At 41.1% G+C, this 4,804-nt stretch overlaps 1 pseudogene; it reads right to left on the bottom strand.

Moving 5' to 3' along the window:
- Window positions 1-210: 210 nt before the first annotated feature.
- LOC124231434 (glyceraldehyde-3-phosphate dehydrogenase-like) lies at window positions 211-1,116 on the bottom strand (annotated as a pseudogene).
- Between the last annotated feature and the right edge of the window lie 3,688 nt (window positions 1,117-4,804).

Below are 4,804 nucleotides of genomic sequence, written 5' to 3'. Positions count from 1 at the left end.
GTGGAGTACAGCATACTATATTGATGGAATGTGACAATGTAGCACTCTCTAAGCCACTCCTCTTCTTTAGGGAGTCTGGGATGGACACTGTGTTGAGGACGGGAGATTCTCGGTGTGTTAGGAGATTGAGTTGGGGCAAGGACTCCCCAGCAGCTGGAGACCTCTCTCTTCCTCTCTTGCTGTTGCTGGGACTGGTAGTCCAGGGCATCCTTACTCTTTGGAGGCCTTGTGGACCATAGGGCACACCACCCTGTTTCTGTAATCAAATTCATTGTCATATCAGGAAATGAGTTTGACAAAGTGGTCGTTGAGGTCAGTTCCAGCCCCAGCATCAAAAGTGGAAGAGTAGGTATCATTGTTAAAGTCATAGGAGACATCTTCATTTTCACTGTAGCCCAGGATACCCTTGAAAGGGACCTCTGACATCTGCTTCACCACCTTTTTGATGTCATTGTACTTGGCAGTTTCTCCAGACAGTAGGTCAGATCCTAATGAAACACCTTGAGGGTGGGGACACATAAAGTCATGCCAGTGAACTTCTCATTCAACTCAGGGATGACCTTGCCCACAACCTTGGCAGCTCTAGTAGATGCAGGGATGATGTTCTGCACAGCCATACACTGTCATGTCAGTTTCCCATATCCACAGACTGAGTGTCAGTGATGACATAGACTGTGCTGCCTTCATAATGCCAAAATTATCCTGGATGACTTTTGTCCAGGAGGCAAATTAGTTGTGGTGCAAGAGGCATTGCTGATAAGCTTGAGAAAGTTGTCATACTTCTCATGGTTCAGGGAGTCTAGGATGGAGACTGAGTTGAAGATGGGAGCATCACAAATATGCAGGCATCAATAGAAGGGGCAGAGATGATGACACTTTTGGCTCCACCCTTCAAGTGAACTCCAGGCCCAATGAACTCCACAACATATTCAGCACCAGCATCATCCCATTTGATGTAGGCGGCATCTTGCTTCTGGAAGATAGAGATGGCCTTCCCATTTCTGACAAGCTTCTCTTTCTCAGCCTTGACTGTGCTACTGAAGTTGCCATGTATGAAATAATACAGGAACATGTAGACCATGTAGGTTATGCAGTGAACAGGTCATTGATGATGACAGTCTCCTCTTTGTTGCAGTTAAAAACACCTCCGGCATCCCTCACCCATACGGACAAATCTGTTTACTCTGACCGTGACCATCTTATCTCAGGGATGCGGCTGGCCCCACAGGACAATATGTGGCTTTCTGTGGAACAGGGAGGAACAGAGGCTCAATTATCTTCTAAGTAACTTAAAAATGAGGACAATTTTTTTTTGTATTTACTCATATTTACCATTTTTGGTGCTCTTCATTCCTTTGTGTAGACTCAGGTCTCCATCTGATATAATTTTACTGTGGCCAAAAAATTTCCTTTAACATTTCTTATAGTGCAGTGCTGCTGGTGGAAAATTTTTGCAGCACATGTTTATCTGGAATCTTTATTTCACCTTTTTGAGGGATATATATGCTGTGGCCCAGAATTTTAACCAGCAGAGGGCAATGTCCCTCTCCACTTTTTGGGATGAGGATAGATGTTGAGGCATTTCCAAGCAGATGTCCAGGCTCTCAGTGAAGCTGGAGTCCTGGTCATGGCTCTGAATTTGCAGAGGCCGTTGTTTCAGTTCAAGGCTTGACAAGAAAAGAGAACAGCTGCTCTCCACAGATTGCTAGATAAGTAAAAATATTACTAGGAAGTGGTAATAGTTTACTTGAAATAGGTCAACAGGAATTTGTAGTGTCATTCAAGTATTGAATTTTTTTTTTCTAGCAAGAAGTTTATTAATGTAAGCTACAGCTTAGTTTGCATTCCTGGGAAAGAATTGGTCTAGGTTTGCTTTTGCTAACCTACGTTGCTTTTGATGTAGGTGTCTTTGTCTTCTCCAAGGGAATGCTTGCTGTTCCTCTTTTCACTCTTGAAAATTCCCATTCATTTTTAGTGTTGTCTCAGAAGTAGGTAGTCATAGCCGTTATGTTAATGATTTTGACCTGAGTACCGGAGTAGTTTGTCACTTGTCTGAAGATTATATTCTATTATTAATTTCATTTTAGATATATGAATGTAATGCTTTATTTATAGAGAATCTTATAATTCAGTATGAAATAGAAAGAGGTTTCCCACCTCTACAAGCCCATGAAATGTTTCACACACAGAAGCACCCAAACTTTGTAATGACAGTTTGATGGCCAGAGCTTATGTTATATAGCAATACAATTAGTGAGTTACCTCTAGCCAATATATTTTTTCATTATATATGGGAACTCATGAATGATAATGCCACTTTTCTTCATTCTGTGATAGGAGTTTTGCCTGTTATATTCTGAAGCTAATCACCATCAAAGAGGCAGTTGAACAGACCTTGATAGTTACTTGTGTGACTTTTGGCAAGATATTGAATCTCTAAACCTCAGTTGCCTTTTCTGACATTGGGATAGCAGTAAGTATTTCTCTCATAGGGTCATTAGCAGTTTAATGAGATAACGCATGTAAACCACTCAGGGCAGTGTCTGCCACATTGATGCAATAAATATCAAGGATTATTTTAATTAGCTTTTATGTTCAGTGAAGGAAATACATGAAATTAAAGAAAACTGAATTATTTCCATCATGTGGATACTTCAGGAAGGATGAAGAGCATGAAAGAGAGAGGACCAGTTAAATGGATAAATGCGAATGTTTTTCTAATTTAATGGAATTTCCTAGTAACTCTGATATAAACAGCATGCGTATGGTTTCTTGAGAAGCTTTCTGCTGTAAACCAATACAAACGTACAATGCAATAGAAAGGCAACAGGTCTCCCCATAGACTTTGCTTTATCATAGCTCTGTATCTTCCTATTACCTAAGTTTTACAAACATACCTAGTATCCTCTCTGGCCATACATGAGAGGTAAACCTCTTCTAGAGCCCCTTCACAAAAGTGACAAAGTTTCTGATGCCCTGTCTGGAAGGATCACTGGTAGCCATGAATAAATGAGGCTACACTCCTGAAGTAAGTAACTGGATGCCACCTGCTATGGGCTGAATTGTGCCCCTGCCCCGTAATTCATATGTTGAAGTCCTAATCCCCAGCATGACAGAATATGACTGTATTTGGAGGCAGGGTCTTTAAAGAAGTAATTAAAGTTAAATGAGGTCATTGGGGCCAGCCCTAATCCAGTATGACTAATGTCTTTATAAGAGAGGAGTTAGGACATAGACACACACAGAGAGAAGATGAGGTGAAGACACCAGAAGAAGACGGCTATCTATAAGCCAAAGGCAAAGCCTTCAGAAGATACCAATCCTGCCAACATCTTGATCTTGGACTGCTCGCCTCCAGAACCATGAGGAAATAAATGCCTGTTATTTAAGCCACCTAGTCATGGTACTTTTTCTAATAGCAGCCCTAGCAAACAAATCTACCACCTCTCACCTTTGCTCCAAATTTCCTTGTTGGCCTGATGTCTTCGAAGGCTTGGGGACTCCACCATGTGGGTAAACTTATGAGAATCCCTGTTTGTGCTTCCCTTAAATAAAAAGAATTAAATGTCTGCAAAGTGAAAAACGGCTGAAGCAAACTCTCATTTGAAGACTCTCTTTTCTCTTATGTGCTGAGATTTGACAATATGTCACAGATTAAATTCCACCAAGTTATGGCAGTGGGGCTACGTTGTGGCTCTTCTCTGAACCTTGTGAGCTAAGTTTCCTTCACATAGAAAGATTCCTCTGAAGGAGGAGAACAAAGAAAAGAAAAGAGAGAGGCACCTCTTTCTAGTTTCCAGAGACTGATATATGAATATTAGATGCTGCTGTCCAGCCTACAAGGAAAGTGAATGTGCCCTTAAGACAAATGTGCTGAAGGCGTGATTGCCTTTAGCAAGCCAAAGGGATAGTCCAGATATTCCGCATATTACAGAAGTTTACTAGTGGCGACCTCATGTTCTGAATGTTAAATTGCCACTTGCTTCTGTTGCTGTCAAAAGCAGCAAGTTCATTGCACAACGTGGGATGGCTGAAACAGCATTTTAAGTTAATATTCAGTATTTGTTTACTGTTGCTGCCATAACAAATTACCACAAATTTAGCAGCTTAAAATAACACCCATTCATTATCTCATAGTCTGTGAAGTCAGAATCTGGGCACAGTATGTCTCAACTAGGTCCTCTCAGCTCAGCACCCTACCAAGTCTGAAATCAAGGTGCATCTGCTTCCAAGCTTTATGGTGGTTTTCAGAATCCAGTTTCTTGCAGTTGTAGGACTGAGGTCCCTATTTCCTTGACACGCAGCCCCCTTCATTTTCAAGGCAGCAATAGCAGGTCAAATCCTTCTATTTTGACTCTCCGGATGTCCCCTTCTGCTATCCAGCTGGAGAAAGAGCTCTGATTTTAAGGGCCCATGTGATTAGATTGGGTCCACCTGGATAATCTCGTTCTTTTAAAGTCAGTTGATTAGTAACCTTAATTACATCTTCAGAGATCCTTTAGCCATATAATCTAATATATTCCAGACTCAATTCAGTTTTTTGGTACTGATGTACAACTTCATAGTTGTCTCTGGGCTACTTGCATAGCATCTATTATTTTGGCCTTGGTCAAGAAATGAGAGTCTTTAAAGACATCGAGGTGTGAACACAGGTAAAGATAATACACTGATACTAATTAGAAAAACTTCCTTTATGTCAGTGGTTCTCAGACTTCAGGATGCATCAGAATCACCTGGAGAGCTTATTAAAACGCAGCTTGTTGGGCTGTACTACTGGTTTTCTGATTCAATATCTATGAGATGG

Source organism: Equus quagga, chromosome 21, assembly GCF_021613505.1.
Source record: "Equus quagga isolate Etosha38 chromosome 21, UCLA_HA_Equagga_1.0, whole genome shotgun sequence".
Classification (NCBI taxonomy): domain Eukaryota; kingdom Metazoa; phylum Chordata; class Mammalia; order Perissodactyla; family Equidae; genus Equus; species Equus quagga.
The sequence above is the reverse complement of the archived record's forward strand: the minus strand, read 5'-3'. Positions and strand labels throughout refer to the sequence as shown.